General features: G+C 42.9%; 1 long non-coding RNA gene across 4 annotated transcripts in view; it reads right to left on the bottom strand.

Annotated features, from left to right (window-relative positions):
- LOC103349704 (transcription factor SOX-4) overlaps window positions 1-27,367 on the bottom strand; it is a 524,220-nt gene that overhangs the window by 199,725 nt on the left and 297,128 nt on the right. For 2 of the 4 annotated variants that reach the window (XR_016234237.1, XR_016234238.1), the window contains exons 1-2: window positions 15,131-15,411; window positions 9,872-9,968 (exon numbers count right to left, since the gene is read on the bottom strand). This is a non-coding gene — a long non-coding RNA (transcription factor SOX-4). Of the gene's footprint in view, window positions 1-9,871; window positions 9,969-15,130; window positions 15,429-27,367 lie in introns of those variants that run through there. The other 2 variants (XR_016234236.1, XR_016234235.1) reach the window with 2 other exon arrangements.

The raw sequence follows: 27,367 nt of genomic DNA, 5'->3' as shown, positions 1-27,367 counted from the left end.
AGGAATTAAAATCTCTTTTAAAAGCAGCTTTGCATGGTTCATGTGTCATGCCGACATGAGCTGGATCAGCTTACAGAAGGGGCCAGAGATAAGGTACCCAAAAAAGGTTAGAAGGAAGTAGCTACCAGAAAATTCTACGATTTCTTTATTCCACTACCCCACCCTTTTCTCTCTCTCTCCTTTATGAGAACTGGTATAATGGACAACACAGAAGAAAAAGGTTTTTTCTTTTCTTTTGTTAATGACAGTATTAGATTCTGAAGTTAACCCTTCAGGAACAAATATATACCTCCAAAATCTAAAGATTTTATTTAAAATTCTGAAACAAAAATGACATCATCTTACCCCACTACTAGGCCTTTGCTTTTATAAGTCCAAAGGTAAAAAGCCTGTAGAGTAAGGCCTGCTTGGTTTATTTTTTTTAATGCATCAAATATAAGCTGAAAATTGGTTGTAAAAATGGGGCCACTTAAGCTTCCATGGAAAAGAATCGCAGGGGGTTAGGATTAAAATTTCAGGAAACCCAAAAGCAAACTGACAATGAGGAAATGATGACTGACGGTTTTGCTGCTATTATCCTTAAGAACACCAAGGACATGGAAGCTTTGGAAAAAACTACAAATAACCTTGAAATTGAGCCCAGACTAGGAAGTCAGCTTGGTGTAGCCTCCTGCAGGGGTGAAAGTGGAGCAGGCTGAATTCTTCACCTCCAGATGAGTGATGCAAATGCTCTGGATAAGCAGTTTTAATTTCTTGTTGGCATGAAGAGCTGCAAGTCATATCTCCAAGAACAACTGCCTTGCAGTGCCTGTAAAATGCTCTGTGTTCAGTAGTTGTGGACTGAAACTCAGAAATGATTCTAGAGGATTTCATGACCTTGGGTCGTAGAAGATTGCAGATTACAACTGAGTCCTACCAACTATGCCCTGTTTGTCTTGATCCTCTGTTCTTGTACACAGAACAGGAAGCGTCAAGCCATCATGGAGACCCAACTTCAACTTTCTGAAACTCCATCTCACAATGAGAATTGGGTGATTTGGGACTCTGGGAGTTGTAACCAATGCAAATTCTCATTCTATGCTCCAACTTTCTGGAAGAGGAATTTACTAAGACATTGCATTAGATCAGTGGTTCTTACACTGGTTCATCTTAAGATGCCTTTATGAATCTTGAAAATTCCTGAGGACTCCAGAGAACTTATGTTTATGTGGATTACTTCTATCAACATTTACCACATCACAAATTAACACTAAGAAATATTTAATATTTGTTATTTCCTTAAAAATAACTTTTAACCTACTACAGTTAATATATATAACACATTTTTATAAACAACAATTAGATTTTCCCAAAGAGTGGCACTGTTTTACATTGCTGCAAACATTTTTAACATCTGGCTTAAGAGAACACGGCTGGAGCCTCTAGCCCCTGCACTAGGTCTCTTGTGAAACGTGTTTGGTGTGAAGTGTGTATTAGTCCATTTTGTGTTGCTGTCACAAGTATCTAAAGCTCCCTAACTTGCAAAGTAAAAGTGTTTATTTGGCTCATGATTCTGGTGGCTGAGAAGTCCAAACAGCATGGTGCTGGCATCTGATAGACCCCTGGCTGTGTCACAACACGGCATACAAGTGGAAAGGGAATGAGCTATGTGTGCAAGCATAAGGGGCATGCAAGCCAGCAAGCACGCAAGATTCACTGGTCACAGCCCGTTCTTGTGGAAGCTAATCCAGTCCCAGGAGATCCAATCCCTCCCTTGCTCTGCCAGGTCCCATTTCTTAAAGGTCTCACCACTTCTCACATAGCAATGCTGAAGGCCAAATTTCCCACCCATGGGCCTTTGGGGGGCAAACCTCATGCAAATAATTACACAGTGTATACAGAAAACCCATTTTCCAACGGATAGATGAATATCGCTCCTCTGTCTAGCACTTTGAGTGGATCTCTTACTAATGCATGATTTTATAACATCAGTCACTGGTCATCCATAAAACACTGATTCCCTGACACATACAGGGATTCCAAATGCATGCTTCAGAGATAAAGAGGATGAAAAAGGCAAACAGCATCTTAGTATCGTTATGAAAGATTTGACGTTGCAGATCCACCAAAAAGGCTGCAGAGACTCCAGAGTGTCTATGAACCATGCATCGAGAACTGCTGGTTAGGCTACAAAAGACACATGAAAACAGTGTCTCAATTTGCGACTGTGGCAGTGGTCTACCTGATCAGTGACAGGATCTTTTTAGGGGCGAGATTATATGAAAATGAAATGTGTTCCCCATGTTTACTTTTTTTTTATTTTTTTTGACAGGCAGAGTGGACAGTGAGAGAGAGATACAGAGAGAAAGGTCTTCCTTTTGCCGTTAGTTCACCCTCCAATGGCTGCCACGGCTGGCGCGCTGCGGCCAGCGCACCGCGCTGATCCAAAGCCAGGAGCCAGGTGTTTCTCCTGGTCTCCCATGTGGGTGCAGGGCCCAAGCACTTGGGCCATCCTCCACTGCACTCCCTGGCCACAGCAGAGAGCTGGCCTGGAAGAGGGGCAACCAGGAAAGAACCCGGTGCCCCGACCAGGACTAGAACCCGGTGTGCCGGTGCCACAAGGTGGAGGATTAGCCTAGTGAGCCGCGGCGCCGGCCTTCCCATGTTTTCTAAACATGAGTGTTCTATATGGTTTCCAAGCTTTCTGCTAGAAAGTGGGAAGTATACAACCCACTGAACATGACATTGTTCTTTAGAACAAAGGTGTCTTGAGTTGAAGCAGTAACTACCACATCTCAATCCAGATCTGAAATGTTTTAACACTAAGAAGCCAGAATCATTCACTACTGATGTTTTACCTCTGACAAATTCTGAGGCTTGGTTGTTCTTCCATAATCATATTTGTTAGTTAACCAGTAGGTAAAAGAGAATTTTAGATGTCCTATCATTACACTTCAACTGCTAACTGACATCTTCAAATGTCAGCTCCTAGCAAAGGGAGTGCAACTGTCTTCATGCAGTTACCTCCAGCATAAGCACCCAAAACTAGGAACTGTCACCTACTCAAAGCTCAAAAACTCCTGGTAGAATAAATGACTGACTGACTGGTTACCACATAAGAATTGATAGGCAAGTAAGATACTGTGTGTGTCACACTGAAGAAATGAATATAGGCCGGCGCTGTGGCTCATTAGGCTAATCTTCTGCCTTCAGCGCCGGCACCCCAGGTTCTAGTCCCGGTTGAGGTGCCGGATTCTGTCCCCGTTGCTCCTCTTCCAGTCCAGCTCTCTGCTGTGGCCAGGGAGTGCAGTGGAGGATGGCCCAAGTGCTTGGGCCCTGCACCCACATGGGAGACCAGGAGGAAGCACCTGGCTCCTGGCTTTGGATCGGCGCAGCGCGCCAGCCGTAGCGGCAATTTGGGGAGTGAACCAACGGAAAAAGGAAGACCTTTCTCTCTGTCTCTCTCTCTCTGTCTCTCTCTCTCACTGTCTAACTCTTCCTGTCAAAAAAACAAACTAACAAACAAACAAACAAACAAAAGAAATGAATATAAAACATAGTATCACTGACCTTATGGTGTAATTCACTTAATCAGACAAGGAAAAAAAATGGATGAACTGTTTACCTGTAAGTTAAGGCAGCTTTTATCAAAAGGATTTCACAATCACATTTTTAGTGACGATCTCATGCCTTGTAAAATCTGAATTTGTAAGTCCAAATGCTAACTATCTTCAATTCAAAGAGATGCACAAAGTAGAAGAAGAATGAATCCCTCTCCCATTTGCAGATTGTTGTTGCAAGACAAGGCATGAGCAAGAAATAATACTCAGACTAAAGCTTTCACTTCTAAAAGAGAGAGGGAGAGGGGAGAGAGAGAGAGAGAGAGAGAGAGAACGAGCATATGAACAGAGGTCAGTGAAGTTCTTACACCAATCTTTGTTACAGTTGCATATACAGTTCCATTGCCCTTCCTTTGAAAATAGGAGAGAAGAGCAAAGAATAAAGAGGTGGTACAGAACGTCAGATTTACAAGTACCCCAGTATTCCAGAAGCTTTGATTATTTGGATTATGTAGGTTATTTTTTAATATATAGTCCTGCTTAAGGAGAGAAAGTGGGTCTCCTTAGTGAACAGAAGTGACTGTGCAATAGAATTGATTACCTGTTCAGGATGGCTTATGCTGCAGGACTATAAAAAATTGCAGGTGGCTTTGGATACAAGGGAGCTATCAATCATCCTGAACTATTGACACATTTTTATGTACTGAAGTCTCAGATCACTCACTAAGGTTACTTATTCATCCATGAAATCTAAAATTTGGAGTTCTACCTAAGGGAAAAGAAGGGATTTAAACTGAAAGTCTACTCTCCCTAGTCTTATAACAACATCACATTTTAAAGCTAGATTGAAGGGAAGAGCTAAATTCTCTTAAGCTCACCTTCACAACCGATCACTGGTGGCCAACCACCACCTTTGCCCAAATGATAACTGAGCAGGCCAAGAATCCCAGGGGCTTGGGAAATCTACTTAAAGTTCTCACAGCTTTGATTCAGGATTGGTTACAAACAAACAAAAAATTATAGTACTGAATATTTGTTTTTCTTCAACAGTGTGCTTGTCATCAAACTGCACATAAAAATCCTGGTCTTGAGAACTTAAAACTTATTAACCACATGCTAACACTCATGCATTGGAAAAGCCAGTCAAATAACTAACTACATGTAACCCCACAGTACAAACCTCCATCCAGAAATGGATCATATGGTACCTTGCAGCTTGTGCACCTCCGGGAAAAATGGACTTTCCAGGTAATGAACATAGGGGCTAAAATTTTTCAGCATATCATGCTGGATTTGAGATGAGGCAGCAAATTGTTTTATTGGACTTTCTTTCAAATCTCAATTCAGATCTAAATTAATGAATTTTGTTACACCTTCGTTCCACAGTTCCCCTCTTCAATTCCAAGCTCTATGCAATCTTATTTTTTGTCAGCTTTCCAAAACCAGCAGTCATTCCTAGGACTCTACTATACTCAACCCTATGCAGCCAATAAGTCATTCTGTTAAGTGGCTCCTCTCTTTCCCCCACTTCTACAGTCCAATATCTAGGCATTTTACAGCTCATCAGAATCTTTATCAAGCAGAAATTTGGATAAGGGTAATCTCAATTGTCAAAGAAATGAAAGCTATCACAAGGAACAGAAGAACTCGTCAATAATGACAGTACAGTAGGTTTTGTTGATTTTCTTTTCTTTCTTGGTGATTATTATCTCAAAACACGTAGTTATGGAGTTCACTGTTTTTCTATGGAGTAGTCAGAGGTGAAATATATGGGAATCATGAAATTTTTTTTGAAAAGAGAAAAAGGAAGACCACCACTTGACAATAAAACCAATTGTTTTCTGTTGTGCTGTTTTAGACACTGCTCATTTATACATGTTTCTGACACTAGCCCACCATTTCCCATTTATTCACTCATTTATTCAGCACATCATACGAGGCACTGGTGACAAACACGGTCAACAAAAAATTAAAGGATCCCCAAAAGTTGAATGTCACACTAAGTTTATGTGTCCAATAATTTCTAAGGAAGAATAGAGAGAGAGAAGATAAAGAAGAGAAGGGATGGGAGGGGAGACTAGAATTGCAATACTGTACTGAGAGCACACATCTAGCAGAGAGCTAACCCAAGAGGGAAGAGTGGTAAGCACGGGAGGCAGGAGGAGGTGAGAGGAGTGTCAAGGCAGGCTGGGCTGAATGCAGCCCTCAGCTGCTGAGTTAGAAGGCTGGAGGTACAAGGAAGAGGGGAGCAGAAAAGAGCAGCTAGAGGAACTTCTGTCCCCAGATTCAAAACTTCTTCATGACACTCTTCTTCACCTTTCACATCTCCAGAGTCTCCAGCTCTTGACCTTTGAACTTGGAACCTCATAACCACCCATCTTTTCTCTCTCCACTGATTCTGCCACAGTGGAGGACTTTATTATGTGTTTTGCATCACTGTAGAGGCCTCCAGCCATTTTCTGTAGTCTGCTCTGTCTACCTCCAACCAGCATCCCACACGACTGAACATATAGGCTTTTTTTTTTTTTTTTTTTGACAGGCAGAGTGGACAGTGAGAGAGAGACAGAGAGAAAGGTCTTCCTTTGCCGTTGGTTCACCCTCCAATGGCCCCCGCGGCCGGCGCACCGCGCTGATCCGAAGACAGGAGCAAGGTACTTATCCTGGTCTCCCATGGGGTGCAGGGCCCAAGCACTTGGGCCATCCTCCACTGCACTCCCTGGCCACAGCAGAGAGCTGGCCTGGAAGAGGGGCAACCGGGACAGAATCTGGCGCCCCGACCGGGACTAGAACCCGGTGTGCAGCGCCGCAAGGCGGAGGATTAGCCTAGTGAGCCGCGGCGGCGCTGGCCTGCACATATAGGCTTTTAAAAATTACACTTTGTCAGCCGCTCGTCCTCAGGTTAGCATTCTCAATGACTCATTTAGACTCAGTTCTTGGAAATTTATAACTTGTATCAACCTCATAATCAACTTTATGCCTCACAACTTTACTACATTTAAGGTACTACATTCATTGTCAGAGTCTTCAAAGACTACAAAGCAGGACCATTGGAGTAACTATATTATAGGGTTAAGCAATAAGTAGAGTTGGGCTTTTGATCTAAGGGCTAAGATGCCAGTTAGGACGCCTGCATCCCATACGGGACTGCCTGAGTCCAAGTTCCAGCTAAGCTCCTCACTCCAGCTTCCTGTAGATGCGCACCCTGGGGGACAGTGAAAATGACTCAAGTGGTTGGGTCCTTGCCGCACACATGGAAGAAGCAGATTGAATTCCTGGCTCCCAGTTTTGGCTTGTCCCAGTCTCAGCTGTTGCAGACATCTGGGAATCAATCAGCAAACAGGAGTGCACTTGCTCTTAAGCTCGCTCACTCTCTCTCTTTCTGCCTCTCAGATGAATAAAATAATACAAACACACACACATACACACACACATATATATGCACATATATATAAAAAACCCTAAGTATGTAAGCAAAAACAGCACAATGCCTGGCATTTAGTAAGCTGTCAACTGAAGAAGGAGGGGGAAGACACAGGGACAGAGGCAGAGGGTGGTGGGGGCACGGTAGTTGTTCCTGCTTTTCAATACTCCCTCAAGACTGCCCACCTCCTCCTGCTTTCCTTTTCTCCTTCCTATAATGCTCAATGACAATCACAACTCTGTCACATAGTACTTGTAAGTCTACAACTCTCCCTCTGGAAGCACAATTCAGTACTACTATTCTATATTCAGTATTAACTGTGGAAATTAAAACTTAATTCTCCTCCTAGTAGTATAATGCCTCTCTTTAAAGGGAGAGTCATCATTCCTTCAGTCTCCCCAAGCAAAGCAGTCATTCTCTCTTTGTTCCACAACCAGTAGACCATCAAGTCCTTTCCCCTAAATACTAATATTTTATATTGATCTCAAAGCCCCCTTCTCTTCATCACCATTTACCAGAATACTCATTTCAGTAACTAGAGATAAATTAACACAGATACAACTTATTCACTAATTAAATCTGCAGGTAAGTCTCCATGGAAAACTTAATTGTAAATGTCTAACATTGTATAGCTGTTGTGATTAAATATAATAAGTAAAACTGATAAACACCATCTTGACATGTAAACATTTGACATAACATTGAGGTGTTTTATTATGGGTACAGAAAACACTTTCTAAAGGTTAATCCTTTTTTAAAAGATTTATTGATGACTTATTTGAAAGAACAACAGAGGCAGGGAGAGAAAGTGGAAGAATGGGAGAGAGAGGGGGAGAGAGGGAGATGGAGAGAGAGAAAGAGAGAGAGATCTGTCATCTGCTAGATCAGTCCCCAAGTAGCCCTAACAGCTAGTTCTGAGCCAGGTCAAAGTCAGGAACCAAGAACTCCATCCTGGTCTCCCACATGAATAGCAGGGGTCCAAGAACTTGAGCCATCTTCCACTGTCTCCCCAAGTGCATTAGCAGGAATGCTGGGTTGAAACTGGAGCAGCCAGGACTCCAACTGGCATTCTGATACGGGATGCCAGCATCACAGTGGCAGCATAACCCGCTGCACCACAATGTTGGCCCCGGACCAAAAACTTCTGATAAACAAGGCTCAAGGTAGCACCCAGAGCAACAGTGAGTCACATTTGCAGTTATGGAAGCCTAGGATCAAGGGATTAAAATAGGTAGGATTAGACTGTCTTAACGAAGCATTTCAACCTCACCTTTAATACGACGGACTAGATTAGATCAGACCAACCTAATCAACAGAGATTTCAAATAACCAGGAGAACAATGGTTAAAACAGGCTTTGTTTGCAGGCATTAGAGGACTACTGAGGTATGATGGTTTGAAGAGTCATGACTGTGTAGGGAAGGGGGTCTGATATTTGACTCTCTACCCCATTTGCTGATTCTGTCTTAGACAGTGTGAAAACTATGAAGCTGAAAACAGTTTATTTCTGTCTCACCAGTTCTGAAAGCAAAAGTTAAGAGTTCCTGACTTGCTAAGGGAGAATGGCCATGGTTAACAACCCAGATGGACAACTCAGATTCCCAAGGGCTAAACCAGAGTGACCAGAAACCAGAAACTGAGCAACCCTCTGAAAGACTACAGCCCATCACTAGAAGAGTAGTAAACATTACCTCTACAAGTTTAATACACAATGTTCCGTGTTCATCAGAAATAACAACATTCACAAAACGAAGAATTAAAGAAATATCAAGAGAAAAATCAGAAACAACAGAAATAGACCCACAGGGAATTGAGATGCTGTCATTAACAGAAGGGAACTTTTGGATAACTGTGACTGAAGTGTTTAATGAACCAGATAGCAAACTAAGGAATCCAGTATAAAATGAATCAAAAGTACATTCTATAATTTAAAATAGAACCACTGGTAGGAAAATATTCACAAACTAGCCTAACAGTATCACACATGGCTACAGAAATCAAAGTGAACTCAAAGCGACATCAAAAGAAAGTATCAAAAGATTAAAACATGGAAAGAAAAAGAAAGAACAACATATGAAGCCGTTTCACCATCATGTAAGTAGAACCCCAGAAGAAGAGAGCAGTGAATAGGGTAAAAGCAGTATCTGCAGAGGGAACGGCAGAGAGTTTTCTACAACTGTGAAGGAAAGCAAGGCACAGATTCAAGAAGAGCTACAAATCTTGATTAGGGTAAATGCAAGAATATTCACACCCAGAAAACTGTAGTAAAACTGTTAAAAACAGTTAAAAACCAAGGACAAATCAAATATTACAACTGCTTGAAATCAAAGACAGAGATAACATTTTTAAAATCTACAGGAGTGGGTGTTTATGAGGCAGGAGAGAGCATTCTCAAATAACAAAAATAAGACTCACGGACTCTCAACACAAATATGGAATCTAGGGAGAAGGCTTGGAATCAGAGATGATACATTTAATACACCAAAATAAAATACTATCCAACATTTTTACACCCAGAGAAAATTTCCTTCAAATATAAAGGCAGAATAAATTATGTAAACAGAATCTAAGGGATCCAATTACCAGAATACTTGAACAGAAGAAAACCTAAAGGGAACTCTCAGGCAGAAAGAAAATAATCCGCGTGAAAGTTTGTACAATTTTTCCAATGATTATTTTTAAGTAGATGTGGAAATATCAAATTGAAGATCTGAAGACGGAGGAATATCTTGGCTTGATCTGTCCTGTTCAGTATTTGTTGACCTGAATGATATCCATAAAATACACCAAAAATATGGAACTATAAAAATGTTAAATAAATTTATGGTTCAAAAACATGTTCCACATACCACAAAAGCTAAAGAATCTATTTAAGCCGAAAAATCCTTTATGATCTGCAGTTACACACTTACCTACAGTTGCAGTTAAAACTCCTTGCATTCTCATTCCATCATTTCCAAAACTTCAAAATCTTGGCTCTTCCTTCAGGACACACTGCTGCATGATTCTCTAAAAAAAATAAATAAATAAAATAAAATAAAAATTTACTTTTCACCTATTTTGTGCCTATTTTTATCTATTATAAGGCACTGTTAGCTTCCAGGACAGACAGACCAGTTGCACCCATCATTTTCCCAGTGTAGAAGCTGTCTGAGTACTTTCCCCAATTTCACAAAATTGAATGCATTCTAGCCCTGTCTTTTTAAAGGAACAACTCCTCTAATGCCCACAGTACTCATCTGTTTTGCTTGTTGGTTTTCCAGTCTCAATCCCTACACTACAACCTCCCTGAGACATGGTCATCTATCTATGTCACTCAGCACAATGCTATGCACACGAAAGTCTTTATATAAACATCCTCTGAATTAAGTTTTGACAACATGGAACAATGGGCCTCAACTCACATGATGGAGTTTTAATAGAGACAAATAGAAAAATCCTTCATTTAAGTGTTCAAAAATTAACCACATAACTACATGGTGTTACGTGAGAAACCGCTGGCTTCTGATGAAAAAAAAAAAAATAGGCTCATGAAAGTTTCATGTCTTCCAAATGCAATTGTTGGGCTAAGACCAGAAGGAGCACATAGGAAGCCAACCTCCCAGCCAGACTCCCACAGAAACTCACTTTACAGATGTAGTTTGAACATGGGCTCAACAGAGTTTAGAAGCAATGCCTTGACCCAATGAGAAGTGGCACTCAACCAAGTGGGCATCTGAGATACAAATTAAACTTTACCAACTGTTCTTTCATTCTGATCGTTCAAATAATGTTATGTTTGCCCGGATTTCTGCCACTCTCAAACCAATTTTTAATTTTATTTGTTAAAATTAAACTTTATGCTCTAGTGTCTTAACTATTTATTTAACTGTCTGGGGATAAAATTATTCGAAAGGCATGTCTATATTCTATCACATGCTGTTTGTAGGGAGAAAGAAAGAGAGAGAGAGAGAGATTGTCGCAATGGTCTGGACATCTGAAGTCTCACCTTCTTAGTCTCATTTTACTATGTTAACGTTGTAACTCAAGCTTGAAAAAGCATCAGGAAAAAGCTCCTCATCTGACTTGACATCCTGGTGCCTGACCAGAGTAATATTACATATTTCATTTGCCATTTTATTCTTCCCCAAGTGCTGTTCTCAGAGATTTCTCCCTTAAGACAGTTTTTTTATTTTTTTGTCTTTTAATGCAGGTGCCCCATAAATGAGAATAAACACAGAACAATCTCAGGTAGAAAGCTAGACAGCCCCATGCCTCATCCCCAATTCTACTGCTAAATGTCGGCACGGTGCAAGACACACTGGCAAGATGCTTAACCTGCTGTGTTTCCTCACCTGTGAAGTGGGGTGAAGAATACTCAATTATGAGGAGTATTGTCAGAGGAGAACTAAATAATAAGAGGAAATCTCTGAGTGTAGGACCTGACATGGAAGAATACACACCTCTGATACACACACAGACCTACGTGAGGACTCCCTCCTCTTCTATAGGCAGTCTTTCCACCGCCATATCAAGACGAAGTGACTCCCTATTTCACAGCTCTCTAAGCAACCTCTTCTCAACCACTGAGGCTGGCTCCGAACCCGGGAAATCTCACCAACGTGCCCTTTCAACAGACACCCTGTTTTGTCCTGACTCACAGCCCATCCCTCAATTTTATATACAGAGCCTTGGTCTAGAAAAATCATTTCTTCTTCATAGTATTACTTACACAGGCAATTGTTCTGTCCATTCTTTTTTTCTCTACCAAAGATACAAGACTGACTCTTCCACTTTCTTATAAAAATGACCTTGTTGGAGAGTCAGACAGACAGCTCAGGCTCTGAGTTGTCACCTGCAGCACCTCTCCCAAATAGGGCTCAGGAGCTGTCGATCAGTCCTGAACACATGACCAGCGCTCGGTCATCACCACGAGAGGAGGTATAACAGTGCCTAGAATCAGAAAAATCACAGAAGTTTTTGAATTGCTGGGCAAACGTGGTGAAGCTGTGATTGTTAGGAAAAGAGGCACAGCTTGTTCTATCAGTGATTGTGAGAATAAGAAAAACATTTATGGAGTCCAGTGGCTCACAAAACAATTCAATTCAAAAAGTGGTATATCAAGACACGTCTAGGGGCTGGTGCTGTGGCATAGCAGGTGAAGCCATCACCTTCAGCACCAGCATCCCATATGGGCGCCGGTTCATGTCCCGGCTGTTACACTTCTGACCCAGCTCTCTGCTATGGCCTGGGAAAGTGGTGGAAGACGGCCCAAGTCCTTGGGCCCCTGCACCCACGTGGGAAGATCTGGAGGAAGCTCCTGGCTCCTGGCTTCAGATCTGCAACAGCTCCGGCAGTTGCAGCCAGTTAGGGAGTGAACCAGCAGATAGAAGATCTCTCTCTCTCTCTCTTTCTCTGTGTAACTCTTTCAAATAAATAAATAAATCTTTAAAAAAAAAGAAAAAAAAAAGACATGTCTACCTTTCTCTCTGTCTCTCTCTCTCTCACTGTCCACTCTGCCTGTAAAAAAAAAAAAGACATGTCTAAATGATTCCTTCAAATTTCAGTAAATACTCAATAAATATTCAATAAATATCATACAATAAACTCTTCCTTTTTTTTTCTTTAATGAGAATCTAACTCTTCCATTCTCCAGAAAGCTAGAATTTCCTTAGAGTCTGGCAAGAATTCTCCTATCTCTTCCTCTTCCATTTCTGACACTGTATATATACAGATTTCTATACTTCAGGCCCAGGAAGTATTCACTTTTGAGAGAGTTCCCCCAGCTGGACAGTTACACGTTGTGTAACTTTCTGTATATGTTATATTTGAATCACATTTTGTGAAAACCATATCAATTTAAGCCTTAAAATCATATGCCAAAAAAACTCCTTATCTTCCTAATACTCAACTGTGACTGAAACTTTGATACTAACACAAGTAATCTAATAGTCAAGAGGTAGATCTTTGACATGACTCTTAATACTGAAAAATATTAACTGAGCTAGCACATAAACACAAGTTTCGATCTTCGAAATTTTTTTTTAAAGATTTTTTTAAATTTATTTATTTGACAGGTAGAGTTATAGACAGTGAGAGAGAGAGACAGAAAGGTCTTCCTTCCTTTGGTTCACATCCCAAATGGCCGCAATGGCCGGAGCCAGGAGCCAGGTGCTTCTTCCTGGTCTCCCATGCGGGTGCAAGGCCCAAGCACTTGGGCCATCCTCCACTGCCTTCTCAGGCCACAGCAGAGAGCTGGACTGGAAGAGGAGCAACCGGGGCTAGATCCAGTGCCGATATGAGATGCCGGCACCGCAGGCGGAGGATTAACCTAGTGCGCCGCCACAACAGCCCCCAAAGTTTCTGAAACGGCTCAACCTTCGGCCTCCCCCAGTTCACATATCCCAGGGTCCGAAACACCAAGCCACCTGCCGTTCTCTGAACACCTACCATGCTTTCCATACCTGAAAAGGCCTTCATCTAATTCATTCTGCAACTGTTTATTTAGTCAAGAAACAAAGTTGAACGTAAAGTGGCAGGCTCTGTAGGTATCGTGCAAATAATCATGCAAATTATTGGAAAGTGCAGCTGTGATAACTGCTCTCCAGGAGAGGTGCTTGAGAAACGAACACAGTCTCTAGTTTCTAAAAGACTGAAGCAGGGAGGACAGATGAACAGTTTCCAGAGGTCTCTGGACTGCGAAGAAGTGGCTACGGAAGATGAACCAGGTGCATAAGGACATGCAAAGGCCCTGCGATAGGAAGAGGCTGCTGAGAGAAGCCAACATCTTTCTCCGCTTCCAAAATCCTTCTTTCACGTCCCATTCAGACACCACTTCCTCACGAAGCTCTTTTCTCCTCTCCTTTTGCACTGTCAGTGGATCTCTCTCCTCCCGTCACGGCGTTTCTTCTATCCCTCTGTTAACACTTAGCTCACAGCTCTGCAATGATCTGTTTATACATCTGTCTGCCTCACTGGACTGAGAACCCAAGGAGGACAGGAGCCATAAAGTATTATCTTTGTATCTCTCTGCAGACAGGAATGAGCATATTTCAAATGCTCCCTAAGTGTTTTATGAATGAGATAGGACAACTTGACCATGGCTATGTACCCCCAGACATAAATATTTTACCTTGAAAATGTGCTACTTACTTTTGTGAGTTTTCTACATTTTTGGCAAAGACTTTGCTTTAAAGTAGTAACTTTAAAAAAAAAAAAAAAGTCCTTTCCCCCTCCTAACCTCAGTGAATCACAAGGTGTTATTGACTTCAGCATCAGAACCATCTGCCCAGCACAACGTAATTCATTTTATAAATATCACACAATTATCTAATTTCTCAAAAGTCTCTGCATGCTTTGAAAGGTGTTATTTTGGAAACAAGTCCTGGCCCATCCTAGGGAAATTCCCAACCCAGCACTGCACTTGCTAAGTATATCCACGGAGGAGGCACGGAAAGACCACAGGATGCATCAGTCCCCTGGGCTGACCCGGACTTGCAGGGACTGAAGGCGGGGCTGGGGCGGGGGTGGGGGGTGGGGGGGCTCCTCCTCCCCCTCAAGGCTGCAGTTACCTGGCCTGCTTGCACTTACAGGTAATTAACTCTAGAGCCCAGCACAGCAAGGCTGAGCTCTGGCCATGTGCATAGCAGCAGCCTCTCCATGCAGCTGCTGCCTGCCTAACTGTAGTATTTGAGAAGAGCCACAGGACGATCCACTGCCCCCTCCCCCCACACCCACACCCACACACACACACAACAGGGGCAGGCTTGGTTGCCAGCCCTCTGAATGGGAAAAGCAGCCTCCCAGGTTTTCCTTACATGGTGTCAGCCACTGGGCTGCAGATTCCCCACCCATCTCCAAATCCAATCCCACCCTTTTAGGGAGAGGAAAAACAATGAAATCAAGATTAGGGTATTCCTGGAGCAACCCAATCCTCAGGCTCTCTGGCTATTTGATACCAGGACTGTCAGATAGGGCTGCCCGTCCTGAGGCCTATCTGTATCTGACATCTTTATAGGATTACGGGGGAAGGTTTAGCAGGGTGGGGGAGGTAATCTAAAACCGGCCTCAGTGAGCTGTTTGTGAATAGCAGCAGATGGGCGCTTATCATTCCCATACTCCCAGGCACACTCCTGGAGCCCGTGCACTAAGACCATATCCCTGAGAACCGCGCTGGGTCCCGCACCACTCACCACTTCCTCCTCCGCCTGGCTTAGCGGCGCGGGGGCAGGATGTGGGCCGCCTGGGAAAGGAGCCTTGGGCTGGGCCCAGTCCCAGGGCCGCCCCTTTGATCTCGTCCCACCAGACCGTGTCCCTCCGGGGGCCGCGTGTGTGTTGCAATCTGGCATACATGGAAGCTAGTAGTTTCTTACAGATTTCCGGCCTGTATTTATCTCTATTGATTATAAAAGCTCCTGGGAAGTAGGAAAGGATTCTGACTTGCCAGGGAAAGGGGCAGCGGCCACCACGCAGAGCTGGGCCGGGCTCTGCGGAAGGCAGGGATGCCAGTCAGCCGCTGACGTGGCTGCCTCCAGGTCTCTTTCACAATCCCGTGTGACCAAGACTGTCTGGCTCTTAGCATGGGAGCTGTCTGTCTTACACAACCCGGGTCTCTCTGCTCTCCAGCAGGATGGTGCTTAGGGACAGGCGGTGCAGTGGGGGAGGGACTCGCAGGCTACCCTCGCCTGAGCCTCTGCCCCCAGGCTGGTCCTGAGAGGCCAGAACAAATGCTTCCGGCAGACTCCTCTTCTGTGTCTCCAGCTGCTGCCGCCGCTGGAACAAAATACTGGGTAAATCAGAAACAAGGCAAAGTGACTGCACACGGTTCAGGAAGCCCCAGGTAAAGCAGCCCACAGACCCAGTGTCTGAGAAGGGCGCACTCTCCACTATACAGGCGGCATCTGCTTGCTGCATCCTCACAGGATGTGTGTGTGTGTGTGTGTGTGTGCGTGCTTGCACGCACACACGCATGGCAGTGCCCTTCTGCCTCCATTACAAGGGACACGGATTCCTTAATTACTTCCCAGAGTCCCAACCTCCCAATGCTATCACCTAGGGTATTGTGTTCCAGCACATGGATTTTGAAGGAGCACAGACATGCAGACCATAGCACCCAGGGACAGGTCAGAATAAGGCATTCTCCTCCAGGAAGCCTTTTGGGATGGCCTTGTCCTTCCTCATACTTACACACACATCCCTTATTCAGGGCATTTGTTGCGTTTGTAGCAAAGTATTCGCCACCTCCAACCAATAGCCGTGAGCTCCTAAAGGGCAGGAACTGTGCCTTGTTCATCTCCAAGGCCCCTGACCTCAGTACAGGATCTGATATATGATGGACACTCAGCAAATGTGTTTGAAGGAAACAGAATTTCCAGCAGCTTTGCTTTTATTTTTAATGTTTACTTATTATCTGAAAGGCAGAGTAAGAGTAAGAGAGAGAGAGACAGAGAGAGAGAGAGAGAGAGACAGAGAGAGAGAAACTCTTATCTGCTGGTTCAATCCCCAAAAGGCTGCAACAGCCAGAGCTGGGCCAGGCCAAAGCCAGGAGTCCTGAACTCCATCCAGGTCTCCCACATGGGTGGCAGTGACCCGGGAACCTGACTCACCACGGCTGCCTCCCAGGATGAACATCAGAAGGCATGCTGTATCTGAAGAAGAGTAGCCAGGACTCAACCACGCACTGTGATTTGGGATATGGGCACCCAAGTGGCTTAACCTGCTTTACCGTAACTATGGCCCGCCCCTAGCAATTCAGTTTTAAACATGAAGACTCAAGTCAAAACAGATTTTTTTCATTAAAGAGCTTATATGTCACATAAACCAATATTTACTCAGAAATGATTATGTGCTAGAACTGGTTTAAGACAAATGCGAACCTATAAAAATAGCTTTATTTGTTACCGAGACTCCTGTATTTTCCTCTTATGTACTCCATTGTAGCAAATCCTTACTGAGTAGCAATATTCCTCTTCTTTATACCCTTTAGAGTGAAACTAAGCCTCTGACCCAAACTCATTCTGAACCCTGAGAAAATGCTACAGGAGAAGCCCCATGCCATGCACCTGCCACTCCTTGCCCTCAGGTTTGTACAACATTGTGATGTATGGTGCCACACACAGTGTGTACATAAGCCACACAACCTTGAACTTGAGAGCCAGGGGTTTAAGTTATCCTAGAATCTAGGTGCCAGAAAACTGTTAAGCATCAGAAGGTAACCATTTTTGGCTTTTGTGGGTCAAACTACTCAGATGTGTTCTTACAGGCCCAAGGAAACTGAAGACAAGGTGTAGACCTGGCTGTATCCCAGTAACACTTTATTCACAAGAATAGATGATATAAGTAGTGGTTGAGTTCATCATCATTACTAATAATATTAAATTGTGGAAGAGCCAGGCTTCAATCATCCTACCTCAGGTGTAGTTTCATCTGTTAGCATTGAAGTTAAGCTAAAACAACTCAATGGCCCCAGGCTAGTGACTCAGCAAAAGCAGACCGTACACCAACCATCCTTGTGTGCGAAGACCGAACTTCAGAACCGTCTGAAATGTTTCTAGCATCAGTGAAAACCTATGCCTTCTCTTGAGAGGAGGTTGAGACTGAAGAAACTGTATGTACAGGAGCTAGCCAAACAAACTGGGGATATACAGGTGGTACACACTCACGAAAGGTAACTAGACCTATTGGAAATCAAAGCAGTGATTTGATCTGCAATCGACAGCCAAGTGGATCTACGCAGTCCCACCATATGCACACTATCAGCAGAGCACCATGCTGGGTCACAGACAAAAGTATTTAGCAACAAAAGTCTAAATCTAAAATGCACACCACTGGGAAGATCCTCTAATTTATACAAAGACACTGATGCAGAGAGGAACTGTTTCTTGCCAAGATCACAAAAGCTTTGGTGTACAGGGAGCAACAACTACACTATAGTAAACTCTGAGCTCTAAGAAGTAGGAACAGAGTCTGCTATGGGTCAAAACTGAATTCCCGAGCCAGCACTGTGGCGTATCGGGTAAAGCTGCTGCCTGCAGTGCTGGTATCCCATATGGATGCCGGTTCGAGTCCCAGCTCCTCCACTTCCAAACGAGCTCTCTGCTGTGGCCTGGGAAAGCTGTAGGAGACAGCCCAAGTCCTCCGGCCTCTGCACCCGCGTGGGAGATTCAGAAGAAGTTCCTGGCTCCTGGCTTCAGATCGGCACAGCTCCTGCCACTGCAGCCATTTGGGGAGTGAACCAGCAGATGGAAGACCTCTCTCTCTCTCTCTCTGCAATTCTGCCTTTCATATAAATAAATAAAAATTAAAAAAAAAAAAAACCTGCATTCCCAGCCTTGACCATGGCTCCTGGCATCTATCAGACATTTAATAAATATTAGTATAATAAATAAAGACTTAATAAAGAACAAACGAGCCAGACTTCTACATTTTCCCACCAAAAGTTGCACAGAGTAATGCATTCTTTGTTCAGAACAAATATTCTCTGGGCAACTTTCTTCCATTGATTTGCACGTTTATTCTTCAGATACCACAGTAAACTGCTGATCTAATACGAGTGACCTAAGGAGGGGAAGCACCACTCAAGGCAACTAATTCCATCCTCAGGAATTATTTATGCATGATGAGACTGTCTGCAACATCAATGATGTCTTTATCTGCAGCGACTACTCACTGAGGACTCAGCCTATGTGTACTAATACTGTCTGCCTGGGGTTTCCCAGCACTCGCAAAATGTAGTAAGCCAGACTGCTTAGAGGGGCTGTGGCTTACTGCACATTATCTGCACCCACTCATCCATCACTGCAGAACGTCACGGTTTAGAAGACAAGGCACAGGGTGCACTCTTTGATGACTCCCAACTGCCGCCACGTTTGCCTTCCTGTCAACAGACCAGACAGGTGCTGTCCGGGGAGCTCCTGTCTGGTAGAGAGGTTCCTACCCAAACACCACCACGTCTGAGTGCCTAGCCCGGCTCTGCACTTGAGGGTCAAGTGGAAACAACCTGCATTCCTTTCACAGGTGTTGGCTTCCTAAAAGGAATGCAGACTTTGAGCTCATTTGTGTTTTTCAAATGTTCTTTTTCTTTGAACGCACAAGGAATGTGTAACCGTGCACAGAGAGAAAGAGAGAGAGCGCACTTTCACAGCCACCCAGTTCCCATGATGTGACTCTTCAACACCTCAACTATTAAGTACATGTCCTTAAGGGATCCCACTATTAAGATCTAGAAAATAAAATGTCTTCTTTGGAAAAGCCATTTATTTATATATATTATTATATATATTACATATATTTATGAGTGTGTATTATTTATTTCAGAATGACATGCTTAATTAAAAGGATCAGATTATTCAAAAGCCACTTCCAGCCCTCCTTTCAAGGTCTGTAAGGCCAAGGCAGCCATAAACCATCACAGTACAAAAAGTAATTAAGGGTATGAAAGGTCCTGCTCCGTAATCACTTAGTCTTTTAAAGAAAACACTACCAAGAAGGTTTGGCTGATTTACAAAAATCCTGCAAATTTCACTAACTGGTGCCAAGCAATAAAAAAGATATTTATCAGTTTCAGGATAATTAATAGGTTTCCAGCATATGAGCTCTGAAAAAAAAATTTAGATATATTTTCTCAGTTATCATGCTTTTCTGATATAAAACTCTTAGAAATATTAATACTGAATTCACAAATTTTGAAATACTAGAAAAAGATACAAACGTTAAATACTTTTCATTATATTTCACATACAGAATTTTCCAGGGTGAAATATATATATACATACACACACATACACACACCCCTTCAAGAACCAAAATGCTAGATTCAAAATAAATTCAAAACATTTACAGGATAAATTCAGACATCTGAAGGGTTTTTCCCACAATTAAATTTGCAGTGCTATCAACAAAATCGGTTTATTTTAAGATTGCCTGCCCAATATATAAATTTCCCTTTGTGTTTGAAATACTTTTATCAGATAAGCTAGCTTTTGTTTAAACTGCTATTTTCAGAATTTGCTTTGGGGGTTTTGAATGCACACAGTAGAGTAACTTGAGATTTCCTACCCAGCTTTAAAATGTGTTTCTTCTGTCTGTTTGTATTTAGTAATTTCCTGTCAAATAACCTCACATAATTAACTTTCCTTGCTCCAACCTACTTCTTTTTCCCCCCCTATTCCTACTTCCTGAGGACGGTAATAAAACGCTGATTACATTCGGCTGTTATCTGCCTTTTTCCCTCCTCTCCATCCCCCACTCTCCCTCTCTCCAGACCTCACTCCCTTTGGTTTAAGCCCATACTCAGGTTTCAACAGTTCACAGACAGGGAAAGACCTGGGACAGGAAGGGAGCCCATCAGCCTCATCATCCACTCCTGCTGGGCAGCCCTATTGCAGGGTTGGGGGCAGGAGCCATAAGGCAAGAGGAGGTGTGCCCTGCTGCCTTCCAGAATTCCCTGAAATCCACAGACCAAGTCCCCCCTCCATTGATGGGATGCAGGTGGGCTGCCTCCCTTCTCATTCTTCACCAAGGCTTGACAGGGCTGAGAGGAAGAGCCATCCTCAGAGGAAGAATGCCCACCAACATTCATAGAATTCATAGATGGAAACAGAAATTGAATGTGGCTGTTTTTCATGTAACTGGGCATATCAGCACAGGTGGCTTCTTGATAATTAATCTTTCATTTCACACTAAAAACACTTCAAAGAAATTATGTAAGGAATTCATTAGGTCTATTACCTGGGCATAACAAATGCACACATCCAAAGACATAGCATGAGGAGTAAAAGCAAAAAAAAAAAAAAAAAAAAAAAAAAAAAAAGTCTTGTTCCATCAAATTTGAGCTTTGATACTTTCACAGCACAAGGAAGGGTCTCCTTCAAGTGCATCAATCAGGTCTTTTACTCTAGCACCGCTGGTGTACGGAACTGAATGATTCTCTGTTAGGGTAGGCTAGCCTGCACATGCTCAGCTTTAGTTGTTGTTGTGGTGGTTTTTTTGTTTGTTTTGTTTTTGACAGGCAGAGTGGACAGTGCGAGAGAGAGACAGAGAGAAAGGTCTTCCTTTGCTGTTGGTTCACCCTCCAATGGCCGCTGCGGCCGGCGCACCACGCTGATCCGAAGGCAGGAGCCAGGTGCTTCTCTTGGTCTCCCATGGGGTGCAGGGCCCAAGCACTTGGGCCATCCTCCACTGCACTCCCTGGCCACAGCAGAGAGCTGGCCTGGAAGAGGGGCAACCAGGACAGAATCCGGCGCCCCGACCGGGACTAGAACCCGGTGTGCCGGCGCCGCAAGGTGGAGGATTAGCCGAGTGAGCCGCGGCGCCGGCCTCAGCTTTGGTTCTGAATAACCCAGTAATTCTCTGATGCCCCTGCACATTGCCCTCCAGGATGCTGGGCCATATCCCCTTGTCGAGGAGATGCAGAGGCCTCTCAGCTGCACCTGGTCACCTGTCTGCAGATACCTGCACATATTCCTGGGGGTGGGCGTGGGGGATCACGCTCAGCAGAGAAACACTAACACACATTAAATTCAGTATAATAGTAGAATTGCTTCTCTTTACTCCTTATAAACAAGAGACAAGTTGTAAAAATCTAGCTACTTCATCCCATGAATGATTTAAACAGTCTCCATTCAGATCACCAACAACTGAAGAAACACATGTTGGGGCTTTCACGCGAGGGTGCCTTGCACTTATAAGTGACATAGTCCACTGTTCCAAACTCATGGCAAAGCCTGAAACAGAAACCCCAAGCTACAAAAATCAAACATCTTCCCAGACCTGGAATGCTATCTAGCAGGAGTAGCTAAATCACAGTTTTCTGGAGTTTACAGCCATCAGCTGATGCTGGTTGGGAACCTGGTATCTGATAGGCCTAAGGGAATAGTCCACAGCACCAAGAAGCTTCACTCCATGGTCTATCCCTACGGAAACTTTTTTTTTCTTTTTGACAGGCAGAGTGGACAGTGAGAGAGAGAGAGACAGAGAGAAAGGTCTTCCTTTTGCTGTTGGTTCACCCTCCAATGGCTGCCATGGCTGGCACACCGCACTGATCCAATGGCAGGAGCCAGGTACTTCTCCTGGTCTCCCATGGGGTGCAGGGCCCAAGCACTTGGGCCATCCTCCACTGCACTCCCTGGCCACAGTAGAGAGCTGGCCTGGAAGAGGGGCAACCAGGACAGAATCCGGCGCCCTGACCAGGACTAGAACCTGGTGTGCTGGCACCACAAGGTGGAGGATTAGCCTAGTGAGCCGCGGCGCCGGCCCCCTACGGAAACTCTTAAATGTGGTTCAGTTGGCACATACAGGAGTACTCACAAAAGCACTGTTGCTAACAAAAATGGAAACACGGAAGCCCACTTATGAAAAGAATGGACAAATATACTCTAGTATATGCAAACAATGACACATGACTCTCAGACCCAGGAGAAAAATTGCTGCAGGTAACAACCACGACTACTACAGGTATGATTTTGAACAAAAGCCAAGTCATAGAAGACTGAATACACTGGGACAGTATTTGTAAGACGTCCAAATGTAAGCAAATCTTAACCTTGTTTTAAAAACCTAGGAAATGTATTTTTAAAAACACGTATGTACATTTTTTAAAAAAAGATTTTATTTATTTATTTGAGAGGTAGTTACTAACAGTGAGAGGGAGAGACAGAGAAAAAGGTCTTCCTTCTGCTGGTCCACTCCCCAAAAGGTCGCAACGGCTGGAGCTGCACTGATCCGAAGCCAGGAGTCTGGAGCTTCTTCCAGGTTTCCCACGCAGATGTAGAGGCCCAAGGACTTGGGCCATCTTCTGCTGCTTTCCCAGGCCATAGCAGAGAGCTGGATTGGAAGAGGAGCAGCCGGGAACTAGAATTGTCGCCCATATGGGATGCTGGCACTGCAGGCGGAGGATTAACCTACTGCGCCACAGCACCGGCCCAATATGTACATTTTTAAAGGCAAAAAAAATAAGGAAAAACTGGGAGAGAGTATAAGGCGTTTTGACAGAAGTTGGCTGAACTGTGATGGGAACATTCTTGGTGAATTAATGAGTATTCATCTAGTTTTACAGTTCATAACACACACAAGAGAAGTGTGGATATGCCTGTGTATTTATATGTGTCAAATATTTCATAGCAGCTTTTATCATTTCTCTTTCAAAAAAAGGAGGAAGATACCTAAAAATGAGAGGAAACAGAAAATAAAAGCCATGTTAGAAAAAGTACATGGTAAACTAAAAGCAGGAGCCAAGAGACGGCATGGAATACAGGAAAGCATCCGCAAAGTAACCAGGAAGTGATTGGTGAATTTGATTGACTCCAATATGAATAGCCAAGCTCCTTGGATTAAAAAGAGGAAAGCTAAAACTTAAGGCAACTAAAATGAAGTTCTTTAAAGAAGCTAAGACACGGACATATCCTTTTGGGTCAAAATAGAGTGAGCAAACTGCACATTTTGTTAGAGAAGTTTATAGTTAGGAACAATGCAGGATATTAAATATTTAAAAGCTATCACATAGAATGAGAAATTGCATCTGTACCTTCCAATCCAGAAAAGATTAAAAAGAAAAACAAAATCACACAACACAGACTTATGGAATTACATCAAGAAATTGGATAAAAGAACCTAAAAAGCAAATAAGAATGCCTAAGTAAGTTGTAACTGGGAGGAACAAATCAAAACGAGTATGTAATCAATTTGCTGTGAACTCGTAAAGTGAACCTACTAAAAGAGTATCAGATGGAGGTTCACAGGAGAGAAGTATGAAACAACGCTTCACTACAGACAAAAAGATATACCAGTGGCCAGCGCTGTGGCATAGTAGGTTGGCATTCCATAAGGACACCGGTTCGCGTCCTGGCTGCTCCACTTCCGATCCAGCTCCCTGCTATGGCCTGGGAAAGCAGTGGAAGATGGACCTAGTGCTTGGGGCCCTGCACCCTTTGCGAGACCTGGAAGAAGCTCCTGGCTTCAGCTCAGCCCAGCTTCAGTTATTGCAGCCACTTGGGGAGTGAACCATCAGAAGGAAGACTTCTCTGTCTTTCCTCTCCTTCTGTACCTCTGCTTCTCAAAAAAAAAATTTTTTTAAAAAGATACAGCAGGCAAAACTATCTAAAAGGTTGAAGAGTGACTTTACATAAGTAAAAGGAAAAATCTCTGAAGGTGTAATCATTATACGTTCACTGAATAATAAAGCCTCAAAAAGATAAAACAGGAAGGCATAACGGAGGAGCAGATTAAGTTTCCACTTGAGACTCCCGCACTGCACATCAGAGTGCCTGGGATCCAGCCCCCCTCTGATTCTGATCAAGCTTCCTGCTGATATACCCCTAGGAGGCAGCAGGTGATGGCTTAAGTACTTGGGTTCCTGCTCCTCACATGGGAGATCCAGATGGAATTCCTGTTTCCTGCCTTCAGCCTGGCCCAGTCCAGCCACGGCTATTATAGGCATTTGGGAAGTGAACCAGCAGAGGGAAGTGCAGTGCTCGTGTGCTCTGTCTTTATAGCTCTTTCAAATAAATTTTAAAAAACTTAAAGAAAAATTAAAAGAAAAACTAAGAATTATAAAAAGGAGGACTTGGTAAGCTCAAAATCCTAATGGAAGATTTTAATATACCCCTTTGTCAAATAGTTATTCAAGAAGTAGAATATTACTAATGATATAGAAAATGAATCACAATTAACTCTCCAATAAATACATACAAAATTAATAGCCAGGAAGTAACTTATTCTTTTTAAAAAACATATTACACAATTACTAAAACTGACTTGGTACTTAGCTATAAATGAACTCAATAAAAATTCAAATAATACCATATCATACAGAACTCACCACAAAATTATTAAAACAGGAAAATGACAAATGTTTATATGAGAACAGAATTAAAATGAGCTAAGTATCCAATTTAATATAAAAGTTCACAAATGAAGTAGAAAGAAGGAAATGATAAAGATAAGTGAAAAATATGTAAACAATTAAAGATGACCAATTAATCTGAAGCTTCTTAATACCACGATATGTGACACTTTGCCAAGGATAATGACAGAAAAGCTACATGTGAACAATATCTTGAATGAACAAGATATTAAACAGATATAGCGGAGATTAAAGATGATACCTGATGTCAGTCAACAGAACATAGATAAGGGAACTATGGGGTGTACACGTGTCTACACATATACGTTCACACACATATGTATATAATGGAGAATTATGAAACTATAATGGAGTACTATACATATATGTGATAGAGTATTATTCAGCCTTAAAAAAGAAAATCCTGGGGCTGATGTTCTGGCATAATGGGTAAAGCCACCACCTACAGGGCCAGAATCCCATATGGTGCCAGTTAAGTCCTGGCTGCTCCACACTAATGTGCCTGGGAAAGGAGTACAACATGGCCCGAGTGCGTGGGGCTCTGCACCCATTAGAGGCTGCAAGAAGCTCCCGGCTCCTGGCTTCGGCCTCTGCCATCGTGGCCATTGTGCAGATGGAAGATCTCTCTCTCCTCTCCCTCTCCCCCCCCCCACCGCCCCCACCGTCACTCTATCAAATAAATAAAATAAATTTAAAAAGAAAGAAAATCCTGACATTTGCCATAACGTGGATGGACCCAGGAGATTTACACTAAGTGGAACGAGCCAGGCACAGAAAGAAAAGTACTCATGAAATCACTCACATACAGTATCTTAAATCAAAAATAATAAAACAAAAACCTGAAAACCTACAAAGGGAGAGAACAAAGGCGGTTAGCAGGAACAGGAATGTGAGAAACGGGAAGGTGGCAGTCAAAAGGTACAAAGTGGCAGTGATGAGCGCTGGGCATTATGGTGAGCACAGCTGCCTTCTAAGGTGGCATTATGTAGGACAAATGCGTGGAGATCTAATGTGTAGAAGGAGGACTATAGCTAACAACATTGTATTACACACTGGAAGTTTGCTGGGAGACTGTTAGGTACTTTCACCCTACATCCAAAGGTGACTATGTGAGACATGGATATACAAATTTTCTTGGCTATGGTTTCACTATGTATATCAAAACAAGTTTTCACTATGTATCAAAACGAGTTGTACACCTTAAGTATATACAATATGAAAAGTGAAAAAACAGTACAGAAAGATGGGAAAAAACTTCCCAATCATGAAAATAAAGGAAAAACTAAAAATACCAGGAAGACCTGAGGCAATTTTATGCTAATAGGATTGAAAATTGCATAGCTCTAGTTTCTTTTTACTGAATTATCACAGCTCATAATTGATGATAATTGTGTCAACAGTTTGGAAACCCTAACAAATGATGCATCAGGGTAGCTCTAAGCATAAAAGGAAAAACACTAAGACATTATAACGCTCCTGATGGAAGATTACGTCAGCCATAAGTAATTGTTACACCCCCTCCCCAAAAAAGAACCTAATTTCCAAGCAAGCCTCTAGACCAGTACTGTCCAACAACAGTACTTCGGATGATAAAGGAAATACTACCTAGCGGTGCTGTCCAATGTGGTAACCACGGGCCACACATTGCTGTTACACTCCTGTTGTTAGTGTAACTGAGGAACTGAAGTTTTATTTCGATTTAACTGTCATTAGTTTAAAATACTCGCATGAGAATAGTGGCTATTTAATTGGACAATACCCCTGTAAATGCAACTACCAATTTATAGCACATACAGAGAATAAGAGAACATGATGCCATTAGCAGGCCCAAACAATGAGAAATTCTATTATGCATTTTGACAAATGAATTGCAAGGTAAAAGCAGAAAAATGTAAGAGGAATCTGCAGATTCACAGAACCCTAGAAGACATCAGCCAATGGGAAATGCAATTCTAAAAAATACAGAAAATACTCATGATAACCAGAGAAACTGCAATACTAAATGGATTATTTGCTGGTATTAAGAGATTATTGTTAAGTCCTTAGATATGATAATGATACTGTTTATGTTTCTAAAAATAAACTTTATCTTTTTGAGATATTAAAATATTTAAGGGTGAATAATTTCAGATTTTCTTCCTTTTTTAAAGATATTTATTTATTTATTTGAAAGGCAGAGTCAGAGAGGCAGAAAGAGAGAGAGTGTCTTCCATCTGCTGGTCCACTCCTCAGGTTGCCACGACTGCTGGAGTTGTGCCAATCTGAAGCCAGGAGCCAGGAGCTTCTTCCAAGTCTCCCATGTGGGTGCAGGGGCCCAAAGACTTGGGCCATCTTCTACTGCTTTCCCAGGCCCTAGGAGAGGGCTGGATCTGAAACGGAGCAGCCAGGACTGAACCCGCATCCATATGGGATGCCGGCACTGCAGGTGGCGGCTTCAACCGCTGTGGCACAGTACTGGCCCCAAGATTTGCTTCTGATTATTCTAGCTGCAGGAGGGGTGTAAGAGCAAACATGGAGGACACTAAACGGACTGGTCTTTGACCACAGCTGGTGATATGTACACGGAGAC

Source organism: Oryctolagus cuniculus, chromosome 5 (genome assembly GCF_051225735.1).
Source record: "Oryctolagus cuniculus isolate XC-2025 breed Fujian yellow rabbit chromosome 5, ASM5122573v1, whole genome shotgun sequence".
NCBI classification, from domain to species: Eukaryota; Metazoa; Chordata; class Mammalia; order Lagomorpha; family Leporidae; genus Oryctolagus; species Oryctolagus cuniculus.
Note: the sequence above shows the minus strand (reverse complement) of the source record. Positions and strands in the feature narration are given on the sequence as shown.